Source organism: Tachysurus vachellii, chromosome 25, assembly GCF_030014155.1.
Source record: "Tachysurus vachellii isolate PV-2020 chromosome 25, HZAU_Pvac_v1, whole genome shotgun sequence".
Lineage (NCBI taxonomy): Eukaryota > Metazoa > Chordata > Actinopteri > Siluriformes > Bagridae > Tachysurus > Tachysurus vachellii.
In genome coordinates this window covers 6138309-6159782 of record NC_083484.1, presented here as the reverse complement: position 1 = coordinate 6159782, position 21474 = coordinate 6138309, and the positions used below count along the sequence as shown (strand labels likewise).

Sequence of the window (21474 nt, the reverse complement as noted above, 5' to 3'; positions counted from 1 at the left end):
TGTGTGTGTGTGTGTGTGCACTGAATGTGATTTGGTTTCTATTTCAGGCTGACACAGAGACGAGAGACGATGAGACACAGTATGCCTTAGACTCCCACAGCCATCAAAGAGAGAAAGTAAGAAAACTTTACTCTGTTCTACTGTCTCTCTGTGTCCTATGAGAAAGAAAGAAAGAAAGAAAGAAAGAAAGAAAGAAAGAAAGAAAGAAAGAAAGAAAGAAAGAAAGAAAGAAAGAAAGAAAGGGACATGACAAAAAACAAAAGAACAAAATATTCTTACTCTGTATTTAAAATATACCTCTCTCTCTCTCTCTCTCACTTTCTCTCTCTCTCTCTCTGTGTGTCTGTGTCTCTCTCTCATTCTGTCTCTCTCTCACTGTGTCTCTCTCTCTCTCTCTCTCTCTGTCTCTCTCTCTCTCCCTCCCACTCTCTCTAATGTCTCAATCTGTCACTCTTTTATAACTGTCAGTCTGTCCACTTCTTTCTCGTTCCTCTTTGTCTGTCTGTACAGTCCTCTCTTTGGCTGTTTTCTCTTGTCTATCTGCCTCCTTCCATCTTTGTCTTTTCATTTCTTTGTCTCTCTTGGTATTTCTCTTCCTCCTGTCTTCACTCATGAAGCTCTGTCTTCCTGTCTCATCCACTGACTCTCTCCCTGATCATCTCTCTCTTTATTTTCTGTCAGCCTGTCTATATCTTTTTGTTCCATTTTACCTCTCTCTCTCTCTCTCTCTCTCTCTCTCTCTCTCTCTCTCTCTCTCTCTCTCTCTCTCTCTCTCTCTCTCTCTCTCTCTCCCTCCCTCCCTCCTGATCAGTGGTCTTCTGTCTTTCCACCGTAAACAGGAATCTCATTAAAGCAGCCTGAACGGACTCACATCGGCTCTGATGGTTGAGACAGACGAGACCTCTATTAGCACTGGAGAAAAGTCCCTCCTTATTTAACTCACTATCACTCTGGCTGTTTGAAAACACCACTGTGGACACACACACACACACACACACACACACACACACAAACACACGCATGCTATGGGGAATTTCTTTACAACATTTCACATGCCACGAAGGATTCTGATGGGTGGGAATTGGAGTATTTAGGGTTTAATGTTATAGTAAATACGGTGAAGATACAAACCAAAAGTTGCACTAATATGCAACAACAACACACACACACACAAAACTGAATATACACTCATGCTGCATTCTATTAAGAAATATGTTGCTTTGATTTTCAATATTTTACTGCAGTCAAAAGCCTCTTTAATGCGCTTTAATGTCCTGTACACACTTTTCTGCTCACCTGCTGTAACGAGTGGTGGTTTGAGTTATGATATCCGTGCTGTCAGTTCAAACCAGTCTGACCATTCTCTCAATAAAGGTGTTTCCACCCACAGATCTGCTGCTCACTGGATGTTATTTGTTTTATTCTGTGCAGAGACTGTTCTGTGTGTGAAGAACCCAGGAGATTGACAGTTTCTGAAATAAAGTCTGGCACCAACAACCATACCACAATCAAAGTCACCGAGAACCTGTCAGAGCTACATTTGTTCCTGGCTAAAGATAATTTTAGGTTTTTAGTAAAAATACACTATAAATTACATTTTATTTTCCAGATCTTTCATTGAAAAATCTTCTGGCCAAGATAGATTACAAACATGCTGGGAATTTGAACCAAGTTTCTTTTCATTAAATTCTTGAACTCGGTCAATTCTATGAGTTAATGTTGTTTATGATGTTGCGATTATGGTACTGTGATGTAAACTTGTGTAATGTGATAGGGAAACAATCCACACTGTTATCATGTATTATTTTGTAATAACGGCACATCTAGAATTCTTTTCTGAGTTTATGATGCTGTAAGTCTGAATTAACCAAGAAAAAAAATCAAGCAGTCGTAAAGCAAGCTAAAGCAAGCAGTGGTAAATGGTACAACTATGCACAGCATGCACAGCACAGCAAGCTTACACACACACACACACACACACACACACACACACACACACACACGCATGAATGCACACACACACACACACACACAATCTTTCTTGTCAACGTTCAATGATCTGATTTCCCTCCGTCGCTATAGCAACATTGCTGAACAAGCATCGTTAGTGATAATAAAGCTTTGTAATGCTTTATAAATTTTCTTTCCTCCACCTCCAATTGTGTCCTGGAACACTTCACATTTTTCACAAAAGGTCAGAGTTTAGTCATGGCAACGTCTCTGTGCCAGATCAATGTCACACTGAGAGATGATCTGTTCCTGACTCCTACATACACAGTTCTACAACACTGACCACTGACTTCCTCTCAATAGTAACGTGACTATGTCGGTATTTACACTGTTACTGATTTTACTGTCAAAAATACTGACACGATCAACAAGCTCATCTTTGTTCTTCTTAGAGTCTTCTTTAATCTGATTCGTCAAAAGTGTTCTGCTTTGAACGTATAGAAAGTATAAAATTTACATTTCCTTTAATATGTTTGCTCTAATGTGTTTTCCTTTCTATATTAACGACGTCACCATTTACAAAGATGTCTATACAGGACCATGTAATCTAATGGTAATAAATCTAAAGAGTTCATATTTTAAAGTTTTCTATAAGGAGACATTTATTTAACATTTATTTGAAGTCTCTCTAATGTCAGAACGTCTCTTTCTGACACAGGAGGTTTCAGGATAGACAACTCTTTTTGTTGTCAAGGCAGAGAAAAAAGATAGTCTGGTGAAGGGACGACTGTTTATAGCTACTATAAGGAAAGATAAGAGAAAAAGTTATCACAAAGAACGTAACTATAAATGGAAACATTGAAGCTGTCATGCTTTAATTCATAGACGATCGTTATTGTCGGCAGCGCGCTGTGGTGTATGAGTAATAAAACACTTCAGGATGTGCTCTTATTGGATAAATAACAACGTCAGGGTGGTAACTGCCTGAAGCTATCAAGCCACCCAGTTGCTTATTGTTTTCCTATAGCAGTATGCATGCCATGTCGTGTTTTATTGCCTACAAAGCATTCTTAAATGTGTTTTTTTTTAAAGTCAGGCTGAGAGTTTAATTCCCAGTGATTCTCCAGTTCTGTCCATGAAAGAAGAGTAGTTGCGCTCTCTGGATGGGAAGGGTGGCCTGCTCCGTTCCCCTGTTGACCGGATCAATGCCACATGACAACAAGTGTTTATCTAGTGAACAAAATAGAGCAGTTAGTACTCTCTTTTGAACGAAAGCTGCAGCGGTTAAAAAAAGGAGCAGCAGCTTTACGCGTATTAGAGGAAGAGAATCCCACATGGGAATGATGAAACGATGGTAACATTTCTGTCTTTGTAAACATGAAACATCAACGTCGTTCTGTCAAAACGAGCAGTTAATCAATTTGAATCGTTATTATTATTTTATAGAGGTATAAAATGCTTACAGACTTAAAGTACATATCAATCAAGTTATTAATAATGTATTTAGCCATGCTGACTCAAATAAAAACACACTATCCATCTGTATGACCCTGTAACATAGCTGAATATTTAAAGTCCATCAAGAGATACTTCTAAAACAGTCTTAGCTCAGAGCCCTGAGGAATCTCGCCAACTCATATGCAGAGGTTACATTAAGTGTGTGACATTTACTTATTCTTGTGTTTAATTTACATTAAATCTTTTTATTCAGTATGAGTCAGTCTAGCACAGACACGCTGGCATGACTAAAGTTGGACCTTCCGTAGAAAATGGGAAGTGTCCAGGGCACAACTGGTGGTGGAGGAAAGAAAATTCTGTTAGTTCACAAAAAAGTTCTTTTAAAATTATTTCTTTTTTGGAATGTGTAAGAAACTCACATGACCATTTAAATTGATTAATGAAAACACAATCCAAACCAGTACCAGCAATCTCCCTGATACAATCCACACCACACCCAATCAGAGCCTTTAGAGCATGTATAATGCAACCTCATAATAAACACAACATCCTACATGTGCATGGATTTGTATGAATGAATAATTCACGCCACAAGGTACACTTCAGTATAATAAAGTTTCTATGGAGTTTAGGATTGCACACACATTTTCAAAAAGTAGCAAACTAAAGTAAAAACAAAAGAATTCCATCAACTCGTTCAGAATTCAGCATTTTTCAGGGTTTTTTTTATTCTTTTGTCCTTCGTGACTTCAAAATCTGCGTCTCCGCAAGGACCTAAAATAACAGAACCATCTGGATAAGGGTCACTTTCCGGCGCAGTCTCAGCAGAGGTAATTATACATGTGCTCTATAGAGAATTTGGAGTTAAAGTTAGAATTAGGAATGTGAGCAGCTTTAAAGAAAAAATAGTCTTCCTCTGTTAAAGCGCTGAAGCAAACTAACAGTTTTTTTTTTCCACCCTGGACAAATCTGGAGCAAACTCAGTAATGCTTTCCATGAAACTTACCACGGAGTCATTCTAACTCTGCTTAATATTGTAGATAGTTTATTAACCGTGGCATGTGGGCATTTTATAAACTCTTATAAAGCATCATAAATCTGTCAACTGATTTCTATCATTAATTTCCTCGCTTTTTATTCCTTCAGTGTAAATCAACCATTCCTGATCACTATTTCTCCAAAAAAAAAAAAAATACAGAAATACAGAAATCAAGGAATCATACGGCTGAATTATTCATAGAGGAATAAATTAGAATACTGTATTTGAATTTTCATATGATTAACAGAATGCTGTGGAGGTTTTAATGGAATAGTTTGATGACATCATTGATGTTTAAAATGTGCTTCTTAAATTCAATTCAAGTTCTTTTAACAATTCACGTTCTCTCAAGTTTAAAGTTTAAAGTTTAAAATTAAGTTATTATATATCCCTAAAACCTATATCTAATGAGAAAGCCGGAGGCGACGGTGGCAAGGAAAAACTCCCTGAGATGATATGAGGAAGAAACCTTAAGAGGAATCAGGCTCAGAAGGGAACCTCATCCTCATTGGTGGGTGATACTGAATAGTAAATAATGTAAATGTAAATAATGTCCTTTCTACAACAGTGGATTTAACCCTTGTATGATGTTCGGGTCTGTGGGACCCATATTCATAAACATCAGTAGTTTTGAAAAACTTAGCTTCCTTGTAAATTTGTTGATTTTTTCCCACTTGCTTGTAATTGGGATGAAGTAAACATCTGTAGAGTATTTTAACATAAAACTTTTGATTGTGTTGAATTAAAAACCTAAAAATGCAGCGTGTCCGCCAGACCGCCAGGCTGAGTAACAAAAATACGAACAACATACAAGGGTTAAAATCTTTAGATTTGCTCTGGAGGTTAATTTAATGTGACGCCATATCTGTTATATTTAAAGAGAACTATGATAATAATATCTAAATATAACACTTGTAATTTTATATATAGTATTAACTATAATCAGGTGTTTACATGATTACATCCATTAATGGATTGGTATAAATCCACCGTCACCTTCGTTAATATGATATACTGTACGGTTTGGGCTTAAATTAATGCGACAGACTTTTACATCTTTGCTTGATATTTATGCTACTTTTAAAGTTTATAATACTTAAGTGATTTGAAACACTTGGTGATGACCTTATAAATGTTCATCACGCTTCATTTTATAATGTATATTAATATTGAAGATGCTTTTATCTTTAAGAATAACAGTTCAGGCACCAAAGAAACTTGTGCTAAACAGTGATCTGGTGTATTTTGGTTCTCAGTTTGAGCTTTATGAGGAATGGTGAGACTTTATAATAAGCTTTCTCATATTATTTTTATTAACCAAGAATACTCATAAAGCCTCAGAGTACTAAAGCTTTATGAGTACGGGCCTTAGACCAAGGCAATATAACAGTATTATATCACTATCTTGACTCCATTGTGACTCACAGAAACAAAATTCATCTTCAGTAGCCATTTTATCCTGGTCATGGTTGGTGATGGCCTGGATTTTTTAAGGTGGTATGGAGGAGTGTTTTTTAGTAACCAGGTATGTTTTTGGGAGGTGGCAGGAAACCCAGAGGAAACCCAAATAGGCAACACCTGAAACTCAATACAGACACTAAACTGAGCTCAGGATTAAACAAGGGATGCTAGAGCAGTTAGTCACCAACACTTAACAACACATTCAACGCAGTACTTCTCAAATATCTACTGAATCAATTATGTTTTTTAAACATTTGACTAGGTGTAATTGACATTGACATGGTTTTTCCTAGCATGTAGTAAACCCCAAATTCATAATGCACATCATATACCCTTTACTAGGCTTCACAGAAGGTGTTACTGAAAGCTAGATATTAATATTCATAAGGATATGATGTGTTCACACTCATAACCAACTCTGTTTATTGCTTATTTAAAGGCACTTCCTATTTTGTCCAACATGCTGTGAGACTCATTCGGTTTTCCGCCGAAGCATATGTGTGCTTGTGTGGCGACGGCTTCTCTGATGCTATTACACTTAATGACCTGCCAAACCATGTCGTGTTAACCATGACTAAAAGCAGCACGCAAATCACAGATATGACACTGCTGGAAAATAATAGCAGCAATAATCTCACCAAGCTTAGCAATATGCTCACTGTTCGGAAAGCGTACTGAGAAACTGGAACCAGACTTCAGGGTTATTGTAATGCAGTCCTGCCTGGAAGCTTAAGTTTATCAAAAAGAGATGCTGATCATAGAGCAAAAGTAGGTCGTTGACATACAAAGCAGTTCAAGGTTTAGTATGCTACTATTTATGAAAACTAGTGACCTTCTATAAGCATTCTTGTGTATTAAGGTCTATATACGGAGATCTGTATGTTCCAAGAGGTGAAAGCTCTACAGCTGAAATTAATGGAATATAATTTACAGAAAATTATGGATCTCAGATATTTTAATAATAAAAGGCTGTTTTTGGGGGCATGGTGGTTCAGCAGATAACCCAGAGCTTGGGTTACTGTCTGTGCAGAGTGATGTGGATATTATGTGCATGATATTTGAGTTTCTTTCAGGTTCTTTGGTTTTCCTCCCATTTCCCAGCAACATGCATGAGTATGGCCTGGTTCTGTTAAATAATGAATGAGTGTGTAAATGTGTGTGTGCACTGATGTGTACACTCATCCATGAATGAATGGATGGTTGGATGAGTGAATGAATAAATGAACAAACGAACCAAAGAACGAACGAACAAATGAAATATTTCATTCCACTGGTAGCCTTCGTCTAATAGTTTTAGACACTTATGCATATGAAGGTTGCTGTTTTTTCATGGATAAAATACACACTTTAAAGAAAATTCTAACGAGCTGAGCTGAGCTGAGATAAACATTTGGATTGCAGTAATCATGCAAAACTTTTCTTGTTAGGCATTACTTGGAGCTAATGTTTATTTCAACACAGAAATGAGCGTAATCCCTGTATTTTCCCAAATCTATTGCGCATCAAGATGACAGATTCAGAACTTGAACAGAACAGGAGGAGGGATCATATCCACAAAGAAATAAACAAACAAATCCCAAAGTGCTTGCAGTTGCATTAAAAGAATCTCAGTGAATTTTGAATGCATCATTTAGCAAATCAGCACAAAGCGACTGCAGGATCCAGTCATGCACCACTAAGAACAATATAATTTCAATTCTAATATCAATAGGTTTCATGTAAACATTGCGCTTTTTAATTCCACACAACAGCAGCACAACAATGTCACTTCAACCTCGTGAAAAGCAATGAGACGAAGAAAAAAAAAAAACAGTTTGGATAAGAAAGCAACTTGATGAAAGTGCATTAAGGTGATATTATTATTATTATGAATAATTTTCTAGGTTTTATATATATATATATATATATATATATATATATATATATATATATATATATATATATATATATATATATCTGAAGTAGAATAAAAAAATAGAGATAAAATCTGCAGCAGCGCCACCATGTGGTTTAACCAACCAGCTAATAAATTTCTGATCTGATCGGAGAAAATCTGAAAAATCTCATTAGTCAGTTTTAAAAATCCGAGGTATTAATTTTGACGAATAAAAAACAATAGTTTATTGTGATTGCTATAAAGACAATAAAAACGCACAATGGAACGCGCGTGCGCTTTCAACGCTATAAGACTCATCGGTGTGATACATCACAATATATACACACACACACACACATATATATATATATATATACACACATATATATGGATAAATACGATTCTGCACTATTTAATCGTATAAAAAAGTTACGAATGGCTTAGAATAAGGGGTTTGCTGTGTGTTACAGTTTGCATGCGTATGACTTCAAATTCATCCGAGTTGCTGTGAATCGGCTTTTAAAAGTGTTTGCGGGTTTAAAAAAAAGACCCAAAAACTTCCTACATGCAGAAAACATGCAGTAAGATTATTTTTCCCCCTTTTGTTTGAGAATTCATTGCAAAAGTCTTTATTCACGCTTCGTATCAGAAGAACAGTTGAAGGCGCAGGCGGAAAAGCCGCCGCAGGTAGAGAGAGAGAGAGAGAGAGAGAGAGAGAGAGAGAGAGGAGAAAGAAGGACATAAAAAAGCAGGACACTATGGACACTTACCGAGAGAACACTGTCAGAAAGAGGGATCATCTAGAGCAGAGGAAGAAGATGAGAGAAGAGAGAAGCGGCTCAGAGCTGCAGTAATCCTGATAGAGGAGAGAAAGAGTGTGATCCGAGTGGCACAGGAGTCACTGAGAGAGTGAACACACACTCTGAGGAGAGAGAGAGAGAGAGAGAGAGAGAGAGAGAGAGAGAGAGAGAGAGCAGCAAGGAGAAAAGCTGAGAGAGAGAATGATAGAAGCACATTATCAGAAATTAGAGCTCATTGGCTAGTTAAAGATTCTTAGGTTCCTATGGTTCTGCGTGTTGTTGTTTTTGTTTTGTTTTGTTTCTTGTAAGATTCTACAAAGAAACTTTTAATTCTGTAGAGAGAAAAGCAATTAGGCTTCCAGATTTAGGCATGGAGAAGATTAATAGAACAGACAGAACAGAGGGAGAGAAAAAAGTTTGTTGTTGACGAATAATAGAAGAAGGAGAAGAAGGAGGAGAAAACAAGATGTGAGAGAGTTTGAATTCAGGAAAAAGAAGACAGAAAAATAGAGTGATAGATGGTGATAGACTGAAATAGGTACAGGAGGAACAGAGCTGAAGAGAAAGAGAAGGAGAAGGAGAAAATGTGTAGTTTGGATAGTTAATGGCTTTTGGGTTCCTAAAGTGGTTCTTTGTGGAACCTTTACTCAACGAGAAAACCTTCAGTTCCTCCGTTTTCACTTCCTTTATGGGTTGAGATGTTTCCATTATGTAAAATGTGGTGGAGAATAACCAGAGCAAAAATGAGAAAGATGGTGAGAATGGGAGGAAGAGGCATAAAGAGACTTCTAGATGGGAAAACAAGAGAGTGGGACAAAAATGAGAGTGGATGAAAAGAGGAGAAGAAGACGAATGGAATGAGAGAGAGAGTGAATGTTAGAGAAAGAGAAATAAAGAGAAAAAAGGAGTAATAGATATGATAGACAACAAAAGTTATTTGGGAAAAAAGGGGGAAAGAGCAGGATGGAGAAAAGAAGAGACAAAGAGAATGAAGGAAATTATGGTTTGGAAAATTCTTGAGTTCCTAATGGAGTTGGAACCTTTACACATTTTTTATTTCTAAAAGTTTAGAGGCAATAAAGAGAGAGAAAATGAGAACTTTAGTACTTTAAGGGTTCTTCCCTTTAAACAATTCCCACTAATTCTTCTCTACTTTAAGTTTAAAAAAGAAGAAGAAGAAAAATAGAAGAAAGATAGTCATAGATGCAAGATGGTTTCATATATTAACATATTTACATATTTCTAAAATATTTATATAAAAATTTCTTTACAAAAAAACAAAATAACATTCATTATTACAATTTCATATCATAAATCCATACAAAAGTCGAGGGTTTGGTTTAAAGAGTTTTCTGTGTCGACTGATGTCCATTTTCTGAGTCTGAAAGAACTTTTTTATTTTCATTTCTTATAGTGTGCTGGTCTGATTTAACACATTTTGCCTTATCCAGGAAGTACCTGGAGAGTGAGAGATTCCTTTTCCCCCTTTGTCAGTTCTAAAACGCGGTTAATCTGTGCTGTGCTGTGCTGTGCTGCTCCCCAGGCGGTTGGTGTGGGGTTTCTGAGCTGTTAGAGAAGCTTGGCTCTCCTGCTGTAGTGCTGGTACTGCACTTTGATCCTTCACTCTCCCTCATCATGACATTCACTGATTCCATCTGCTGTCCATCCTCAGTGCAGGCATTAGGGACGTGGTCCAAAAGCATGTGACGTGTGACTGCTGTCTTTGCGTTTGAAGTTTATGCAGAGTGCCATGTCCTGATTATGTATAAACATGAAAAACTGTCTGTGAAATGACATGTTTCAGTGCAGAGCGGATTGGTTTTCATTTTCATGCCCCTTCATGATCAGCTTATGTCTTTATGAAAGGGGGCACATCGTGCCGTGGGGGCAAATAGAGTTGTAAACTAGGACCACTACTCTTTTGACCCATATTTCACTCTTAATCAGCGTGTTGACAAGGTAATGTCTTCTTAGGATCAGGAACAACTCCTTATTCATTCAGGAGGCAGAGTAGATGATTTCACATCCGACCTGAAATCCCACAGCTAACAGCACCTCCTCCACCAGTGCTTAATTCTCTGGCACACACCTGATCCCATACCGGAGAGACAGCAAATGCTGGAAGATGCCTACTGCATCCTTCTGCTGACCTCAGAGAACATGGAGTCTTGCTGACTGTCACAACTTTTTCCAGCCATTAATAACTAACTCAAATTTTTCAATAAGTATTGTAAATATTAAGTAATGGAAAAGCAATAAAACAATAGAGATAAGGGTGCAGAAAATTGTGAAGACAGCAATCAGCTCCCCACATTATTTACTACATACATAGTGCATGCAGAGAGAGAGAGAAAGAGAGAGAGAGAGAGAGAGAGAGAGAGAGGTTGTGATAGAAACATATAGAGAAATATATATATATATATATATATATATATATATATATATATATATATATATATATATATATATATATATATAAAAACCAATGACAAATACAAGGAACAAAAAGAAAACCAGTAAGTAATAGAAATAGAGTGAGTAGAGAAACACAGTGTGAAAGAAAGAGTGGGAGAAGCAGCAAGACAGACGAGAAATCAACAGGGGGGATGAAATAGATGGAGGAGAAAAATACAAAGGTAGGAAAAACTCAGTAGAGAAAACTAAAGTAGTATTCGTATGTTATTATAATGGTGCTCATAATTCTTTATGTTTTGTTAGCAATGTATTTATAAACTCTAATAAGTAAGAAGTAAAACTCAAAACTCAAACTCTTATCCCTGACACTGGAGACTCCATCTAAGGTTAAATAAGCATCTCCTACTCCTACTTCCACTAAAACAATGATAAGTTTTCCTTAGACACATTCAGATCTCTTTATTCATTTCAGTTTATGTAGAATCCCTGTGAATTAGATGTTACATTTACATTTCATTTACATTTACAGCATTTAGCAGACACTCTTATCCAGAGTGACTTCCATTTTTATTTCAGTTTATACACCTGAGCAATTAAGGGTTAAGGGCCTTGCTCAGGGGCCCTACAGTGGCAACTTGGTGGACCTAGGATTCGACCTTCCGATCACCACTGAGCTACCATGTCCCATGTTACCATAGAAACTACATGTATATATTACATAAGATACTGGACATAAGATATTGGACATAAGATATTGGAGTATGTTACCGTAAACTTGCAAATTGAATTATAGCTGCAACTACTGTCAGAGCTGGTCATATAAAAAATTAAACACCTTCTGACCAATCGGAATTAACCACATCACTGTGGTAGAATGTCAGGTGTAAAAAATATCATTCATTCATTAAGAAATAATCTAAACCTACTTTTTTATTCTCCATTATTTGTTAATAGTAAAAATAAGTAAGGATGTGTTATGTACAATGTTGATGTATTGGGAAATCTTGTATCCTTGCATTCATGTGCATGTTTTTTAGACATGTACCACCTTTCCCACTCCTTGATGACCAGGTACTGTAAACCCCTTCATGGCAAAAGTATTCCCTAATGGCGGTGGCTTCTTTCAGCAGGATAATTCACCCTGCTACACTGCAAAAATTGTTTAGGAGTGGCTTGAGGAACATGACAAGCACTTAAGTCGACTTAGCCTCCAATTAAATTGACTTGGCCTCCAGAATTTAATGTTGACTAGGCCTGCAATTTCCCCAGATCTCAGTGCAATTGAGCATCTGTGGGATGTTCGGGTCCCAGCCCACAATTTAAATGACCTAAAACAGGGGTACTCAAATATAAACTTGAAAGGTCCACTTACCAAATTTACATTCAGTCCGAGGTCCAGAAAAGTGATCGTCAAATTACAAAGAGAACTCCAACAAAAAAAAACCAGAACTTTCAAACTATACACAAAAAAACATCATGGTAGGTCTTTTAGTGTGAAAGGTGACACCTTCTTTGTGCCACCAGTTGTTTAAACTTGGGCATAAAAGGTGTGATGGCCTGATCTAACTGTTACACTGTTTGTAGCTTCATAGGATGATTTCAGCTGGTTTATTTTTGTTGTGTTCTGAGGGCAATTTTGTTCAAAATATGCATGCTTGGTTTCATAGTGACGTTTTACATTACCACTTTTGATGATTGCTACCGTGTCGTTGCAGATTAAACACATTGTTTTTTTTTTTTTGCTTCCACCGGGGAGCACGAATGCATATTTTTCTGTCCACTCACTTTTAAACTCAAGATCAACTTTTCTTTTCTTATCAACGGGCAGCTATGAACAAGCCATTTTCACTTTTAGTCAGCAAAAGAAATTAATAAAAATGTCAGTTACCGATATTTGCACTGTTATTTGCACGATGAGTCTGCCTTTTCACATGTCTGAGCGAGCGACGTTGCTATAGCGATGCTGTTACCGCTTCTGTGATTGGACATAGATGAATTAAACAGAGTAGAAGACGCTTCAAAGATACTGTATATATGCACGGAAAACTCATTTGGATTATGATTAAAATAGCAATTTTGATTTGGGCGTCGGTCCAGATTTAACCCTGTTTGGGTCCGCACACGGACCGGAGTCCGCCTATTGAGTACCCCTGACCTATAAGATCTGCTGTTATTATCTTAGTACCAGATACCACAGAACACCTTCAGAGGTCTTGTGAAGTCCATGCTTTGATGACTCAGAGCTGTTTTCGGTTGCATATGGTGGCCTATGAAACCTATATCACATTATCCAAGTGATTTTAATGGCATCACTGATAGGCGTATATGCAAGTTCATTTTTTGCAGCACTAAATGAGATTTAAAAAAAAATTCAACCATAACAATTCAAACTTTTGTAAAATCTACCTTTGACTGCACTTGAAAAGAGCAAAGATCTACATTATGGATTGTTGTTCTTCACCAAGTTCAACATGTGCCTTTGAAATGAAAAGCTACAATTTCAACCAAAGTTCAGTCTCGATAAAACTATTAGCTGTATAAAAGCCAAAACCAAACAGGTGGATTTAGGTACTGTATTCGGATTGACTTTAAAACCTCCAGTCACATTTTCGCCTTTGCAGATACTGTTGGAGATCCCTGGTGTAAACAATGGCTCTGCAGCAGTTTATAGCATATGCTCACTTTCAGTGTATGTCAATTTATTTACCGTTCATTTGTGTCAAACATCTCGTCCTTCATACATCAGCAATACTTAGCAGAAATGCTGAGAGCAGAACTCAGCAGTGACTCCATCATGGCTGATGTGAGTCCTCAGGGTGCAGAATATGACCTTTCAGGGTTCATTAACCATAGAGGTCGAGCTGTATGTCTCTGCCAACTTATAGCACTCAGAAACAATGCTGGGGTTAGGCTTATTTTGTCTGGAGGGCTGCATATGTCACTATTTACCCTGCTGGCATCATGATAGATATGAAAAGGAATAGAGTTTTTATTTATGTATAGGAATGATGACTGTGAAGCAAAAATACTAAGACGAAAAACTTCACTTTAACCTACAAATGATCAACCCAAATGAAATTATATCACCGTTTGTCATTTTATAAATCAGTTCATCCAGAATTTCACAATTCTGCAATTACAGAAATCACAGAAAAACACAAATTCGAACAAACTCGGCTATTCAGAGAAGCTTGCAATTTTTTAAAATTACTGCAGATTTTATGCAGATTTGGGACAAGACGTGTCATGACATCATCACACCAGACATTTAGCAAAAGCCATCCAAGAATGTGCATTGAACGTGAGTACAGCTATAACAGAAATGAATTACACATGTCTTCAGAAAAATCATGTGTGAATTCAAGTAGATTTTTTTTTGTTTTGTTTTCTGAGAAAAATTAATTGAAATAAAGCTGCAGCAAATTCAATCATTTTTTTCCCCACAAAAATGGCAAAGAACAATCAATCAGCGAAAAAAAAAAAAAGCTGACAAATAACGCATTGTGTTCCATTTCGAGGCTGAATCAGCATTTAGCAGCAAACTAAAGAAGGAAACATCAAGCATGGAGACACCAAATTTGATTATCATGATCAAATACATTTTACCAAAATAAACAACTTATTACATTTATTTTTGTTGTTCCATTTCTAATTTTTTTTCTCATCAACACAGCTGTTCATTAGACTAGCGATGTCCAGATATTTGCATATGACTTCTCAACCTAATGAAATGAATTCCAGCTGATTCAGTAGGATGTGTGTTATTACATATCAGTCATCTTGAAAATGTGTTCATTTATATGCAGTGTCTAGACATATGGATCACATTTCAGATTACAAATCATTGCAATAAAGACCATCACAGTCCATCAAACAAGCATAAAACATGAAAACTCAGCAGGGACCAGAGTAGGCATGATGATTCTAGCTTTATTCCGTCGCTTTATTCCCTGCGTTCTAATACCCTTTTTTAATGAGCCCTCATCGACTTCCATCTGTATTTTCCCCTTGGATGAACGTCTGTTCCCCATTTTAAGGTCTGTTTGATTGCTTTATTAGGTCAAGTAAAGTTTGGTTGATGAGTCCATGGAAGCTTAAGGAATGGAGTCATGAGCAGTATTTTTTACTGTGAAACAGATTAGATGAAATTTTAATGTGTTAAGAGCAGAATTTAGTTACTGTGTTATACATCAGTCCCCTCCGATAGACTGTTCTGAACTTGAATTTAGTCTTGTGTGTTTTTGTGTATATCATGTCATGGTTTTTTGGATTGTAACACACATTTTCATCTCATAATTTAAAAATCCAAGCAGTATAAACTCTACAATTATACAAGTTATAGATCATTTGTTGCACAAATTAGATTTATTATTTTAAACAAGATATCAACAATGCTACAGGAAAAAACTGCAGAAGTTCTCAAATGTAAGAAAGAAAGAAAGAAAGAAAGAAAGAAAGAAAGAAAGATAGAAAGAAAGAAAGAATCTTATGTTTAACACAGAACATGAATAAGATATGAATGGCATGGTGTGTAGTGTAGTGGGCAGTATTTCTGTCTCACACTCCAGGTTTTGATCCCTGAGCCTTGGATATTAAGCCTTGGATATTGTCTGTGTGGCTCATGTGTTATTGTGGCCTTGTGGGCTTCCTCTGGGTAACTGGTTTTCTTCCTACTTCACAAAACTATTCCATGTAGGTGGCTTGTCTTCTTTAAACGTTCTACTGCTTTAAAGGCTGGTGGCAGGTGTGTGAATAGAGACAATTCATTTTCTCTAAAGAAAAGGAAAAATGGCTTTGGCTAAACAACAAGTCGTGATTTCATTTTGTTTTTTATACACCTGCTATATTCACAGAATAATAGAATATTTATGAAATGAAAGGAAAGGAAAACATATAGTCTTTTTTTTTTTTTTTTTTACATTTTTTCTAAATCATTGCATTTCAAGCTATGGTATGAATCCAAAGCCAATCTCATGGACAATGCGCATGAGATGAACATATAACATAGATACCACATCTGTCAATCATGTTAAGTCGTGGAAAAGTTTGTTTATTTTAGTAATTCAACTCAAGTAGTGAAACTTGTGTATTATATAAATTCAGTAAACACAGTGAAGTAGTTTAAGTCTTTGGTACTTTTAATTGTGATGATTTTGTCTCACATTTAACAAAAACCCACCAATCTCAAAAAAATTTAATATTGTGACATTCCAATCAGCTAATCAGCTCAAAAGACCTGCAAAGGTTTCCTGAGCCATCAAAATGGTTTTTCAGTTTGGTTCACTAGGCTACACAATCATGGGGAAGATTGCTGATCTGACAGTTGTCCAGAATGCAATCATTGACACCCTTCACAAGGTGGGTAAGCCACAAACATTGATTGCCAAAGAATCTGTCTGTTCACAGAGTGCTGTACCCAAGCATGTTAACAGAAGGAAGGAAAAAGTGTGGAAGAAAAAGATGCACAACCAACCCGAGAGAACTGCAGCCTTGAGAGGCTTGTCAAGCAAAATCGATTCAAGAATTTGGGTGAACTTCACAAGGAATGGACTGAGGCTGGGGTCAAGGCATTAAGAGCCACCACACACAGACGTGTCAAGGACTTTGGCTTCAGTTGTCGTATTCCGCTTGTTAAGCCACTCCTGAACCACATACAACGTCAGAGACGTCTTAGCTGGGCTAAGGCAAAGAAGAAGTGGTCCAAAGTTCTCTTTTCAGATGAGAGCATGTTTTGTATTTCATTTGGAACCCAAGGTCATAGAGTCACTGCACCTGCTTACCAAGAAATTTAAGAGCACTTCATGCTTCCTTCTTCTGACCAGCTTTTTAAAGATGCTGATTTCATTTTCCAGCGGGATTTGGCACCTGCCCACACTGCCAAAAGCACCAAAAGCTGGTTAAATGACCATGGTGTTGGTGTGCTTTACTGGCCAGCAAACTCACCAGACCTGAACACCATAGAGAATCTATGGGGTATTGTCAAGAGGAAAATGAGAAACCAAAAATGCAGATCAGCTGAAGGCCACTGTCAAAGAAACCTAGGCTTCCATAGCACCTCAGCAGTGCCACAGACTGACCACCTCCATGCCAAGCTGAATTGAATCAGTAATTAAAGCAAAAGGACCCCCAACCAAGTACTGAGTACATATACAGTAAATTAACATACTTTCCAGACGGCCAACAATCCACTAAAATGGTTTTTTTTGTTTGTCTTATGAAGTATTCTAATTTTCTCAGATAGTGAATTGGTGGGTTTTTGTTAAATGTGAGACAAAATCATCAAAATTAAAAGAACCAAAGACTTAAACTACTTCAGTCTGTGTCTACTGAATGTTTCACGATTTGAGTTGAAATACTGAAATAAATGAACTTTTCCACCACATTCTAATTTATTGAGCTGCACCTGAATACATTACATGACATCTTTCCACATCTATTCAAGCTTAATATAAAATACTATTCATTATTCCCTTCATACTGTATATGAACTGCTGCTGTTAATCTAAATACCAAACTGGCACAGATAATCTAGACTAGTAGACCAATCATTATTGTTTCGCCATGTTTGATCATTATTTCTAATCTCTGCTCTTCAGTAATGGTCAGGTCGAACTGCTCATTAAGAGTCAGTAACCTCTGCAAACTCTCACATCCATCCTCTGGGGATAAAGAAGCTTGGGATCTTAACAAGCTGCCTGCATGAACAGCACTTTGTTGACAAGCAAGTGTACACTGGGGTAATTGGTTTCTGCCAAACACCAGACAAGTTAATTAATTTTAATTACTTGCCTAGCTTGGGAAGGGTCAGGCTGAAAGAGTGAACTCAAGAGAGAGGACATGCAGTTTGTCATAGCATTGTTGGAAAATGGCAAGATGACACTGCATTGAGCTTTCTTGATGTGAAAAATAAAGCCAGAAGTCGTTTTTTTTTGCCAACCGACGTGCATTTGAAACACTGGTTGACTACCTTCAAGCTTTAGAGGAAAACAGAACAACACTTAAAACTTGATCATCCTATAACTCTATCCTTTAACTCTAACCCCTAGCACTAACTCTAACCAACAAGATGCTCTACAACATGGTGAGTTGTCTCCATCCCTTTAACTTCTGGTTCAACCTCAAATAGCTAAAAATTGCTTGTAAAGTCTCATTCCACCACCTGGACTTTTGGATTGGCAGAGAATGGTATATAATAAAAATGGACTGATTGAGAGGAGGCTTAGTGGTTAGCACGTTTGCCTCACACCTCCAGGGTCGGGGTTCGATTCCCGCCCGATAGTGTGTGTGGTTCGATTGTGTGTGTGGAGTTTGCATGTTCTCCCCGTGCCTTGGGGGTTTCCTTCAGGTACTCCGGTTTCCTCCCCCGGTCCAAAGACATGCATGGTAGGTTGATTGGCCTATCTGGAAAATTGTCCGTAGTGTGTGAGTGAATGAGAGTGTCCAGGGTGTATCCTGCCTTGATGCCTGATGACGCCTGAGATAGGTTCAGGCTCCCCGTGACCCGAGGTAGTTCGGATATGCGGTAGAAAATGAATGAATGAATGATTGAGAGGATGAACAATATTATCTTGCTGTAGTCTTGCTGGAGTTTCTGCATGTGTAACTCTAGTGTCAGAAATGGATCCACATGGAGAATCCAGTTTATACCAACTTTTCCCCAAGTCTCAGTCTTGTTTCAGTGGATAACTTCAGCTAAATGCTGTGGACTTGTACCTAATAACTGCTGCTGTAGTCATAAAGACTTATTCACATTATGCTGATACTGAACATCCTTTCAACACACATTACTTTTGAAGCTGGTTCCTCTCAAGGCTTCTTCCTCTTGTCAACTGGTGATTATGATGCCTTCCTCCCACATGTGTGAAACAACGTCTACACATTGAATAATGAGCCAGTGAAGAAGACCACCATGTCATCCAATTATCAGGACAAAGCTGATTTTCCGATTCAATTCTGAGGCTGCTTGGAAATATGCTCAGGGGAATGTGGTAATCATCATGCTGATGTTCTTACAGACATATTCCTGTGACAAGTATTGTACTTGTATACTTCAACAACACTACGATTATCCCAGTGCCAAAGTATTCATCTGTACTGTATCCTGTCTCAATGAGTAACAGCCCATAGCACTCTCACCAATTATAATGAAGTGCTTTGAGATCTCTTTCCAACTGACATAATTTCTTGCTAACTGTGCTCCTTGTTCCTGGCTTACAAATGAACAAGGGAACATATGTGCCAAGTAAATATTAAATATTAAAATATTAATTTTAGGACTAAACAGAGCACCACAAAACACAAGGACTGAAAACTATCCAAAATGTCATCAGCTCTTTACAATTGAGGTCTAAATCCAGATTCCTGTTTCTGGCTTATAGGAACCACCTGTTGAAACCACATGCTTATAGCTCATCTGCCTTAAGTTTTAATGTGTTGCATTTCCTGAGATGCTTTTCTGCTGAACACGGTGATGTAGACTGGTTATTTGAATTTCTGTATTCTTCCTGTCAGCTCGAGCCTGGCTTTTTTTTTCAGATGTCTAATCCACAGGTTGTTTCTGAAGGTGTTTAAAGGTTATTTGGTATTTTGCACCATTTCGTTTAAACTCTAAAAACTCTTGAGAATAAAAGTCTCAGGAGAGAGCAGTTTCTGAAATATTAAAAACTCAAAAAGTCCTTCAGGCACCAACAAGCATGCTTTGGTCAGAGTCATTTAGATCACATTTTCCCTATTTTGATGTTTGATGTAAACATTAACTGAGATCCTTGATTTATATCCATGATTTTATGCATTGTGCTGATGTTGCCACATGACTCACTGATTGACATGACCATGTAGGTTAATGGATGGTAAATTAAAATGGATATAGAACAGATAGCTAGATAGCGCTAGCTAGCTAGATAGATAGATTCTATAAGACAAGCTATAATGAGCTTACATCATACATTAAGTTTATTATTCACAGTTTTTGTAATTATATCTTGTAATCTGAGATTCAGTTATATAACGTCTCTATTTTGTTCAAATGCAGACATGGTTATGAATCTGCTCATGAAAACCAAATCAGTTTTGATCAGCACAGTGTAAAACACAAGTACACAAATAATAAAAGAATTGTAAGCATGACTAAGCCATAACACAACAAAAGCATGTATGCGGATGAGAAATGAGCAGTGATATAGCACCCACTGTTAGCTGTGAAAGCTGAGTATAATTGGTTACATGGTCTGCTAACTTTAAAAAAAAAATGTTTTATTGTTGGAGGTATGACAAGCATGTTTAGCCATAGGGAATGTTTCTGTGTGGTGTAGTGGAACACCAGAGAGCGCAAACAAAAAGAAAATAGAAAATAGGAAGCTTTGATTTAGGGATTTTATATTGGAGGTGTAAAAATGATTCAAAAAACGTGTTGGAAAATCAGTACAGAAAATGAATGAGTTAGGCAGAGATGAGGTTTTGTGGCATTAACCTCACCAAATCAAAGTGAAATCATTATAAACCATACTCAAAATCAATGCATTGTACTTAATGTAATAGTGGATAGTAAGCATGAATATAAACAATAAACAGAATGAAGCAGTGAAAGTAAAAATCACCAGACAAATGTCTTGAAATTATAGATGAAATGGATCTTATTCATTCTTGCTTGCATTACGTGCCCATCTTTATATTCCAATTGGGTGGTTTTGCATTTACACCAAAATGTAAATGTTCCTGCAAGCAGCAGCACATGACCATAGATTTTAGTGGCAGGATGACAATAATAATGAACATGGCCTCAAACAGACGTTGGTCGACATTCTACTTGGCTTATGCTGTAGGCTACGTTCAAGTGAATTCTGTAACCCTGTAATAGATAATTACAAAGATTTGCCAACATGCAGTCATAGTTACTAACTCTAATTATAAAAACACCCAAAAGGCGTAAAACTAGCCCTAAACATTCAGGATTTGGAAAAGCGAGACACCTTTTTTCTTTTTCTCAGCCTTTGTATGAGAAACAAGGTCACTGTGGTACTGTGATACGCACCTGTGGTAACCTTTCTTTACAGACAATGTCAATGACTATAAACTGTTCTTTGGTAAATAACAGTAATAGAAATGACAGCCTATCAAAAAAATTCATTCATTTAAACATGCTTTGCTTTTAATTTGATCTGAAAAATTAATCAACTGCTTCAGGCTGAACAGAATGAAGAATTCAGCACCATTCTGACATGAGGATAAATAAAACATCTTTGTGATTGCAGACGATGCGGTCACAAACGAACTCTGAAGGTGTTAAACTTTGGAATTTTTATTCTGAATGTTTATATTTCTATGATGCTGCTTTGTGTCAAAAAGCTATACAAATAAAATAGAATTGAATTCATTCCAGTAAACTGTATTTTGATTTTTCTTCTTTTATTTGAGTTAATGATTAAACATTCAGATAAACATGCAGATAATGATATACGTTTCATAAAAAATGATAG

General features: G+C 36.9%; 1 protein-coding gene across 1 annotated transcript in view; it reads right to left on the bottom strand.

Moving 5' to 3' along the window:
- The window catches only part of sema5a (sema domain, seven thrombospondin repeats (type 1 and type 1-like), transmembrane domain (TM) and short cytoplasmic domain, (semaphorin) 5A), a 208578-nt gene extending 199896 nt beyond the window's left edge, over positions 1–8682 (bottom strand). Inside the window, exon 1 of the mRNA XM_060861873.1 lies at positions 8555–8682. The gene's annotated coding sequence lies outside the window, so the exon portion shown is untranslated. The remainder of the gene's footprint in view (positions 1–8554) is intronic.
- Between the last annotated feature and the right edge of the window lie 12792 nt (positions 8683–21474).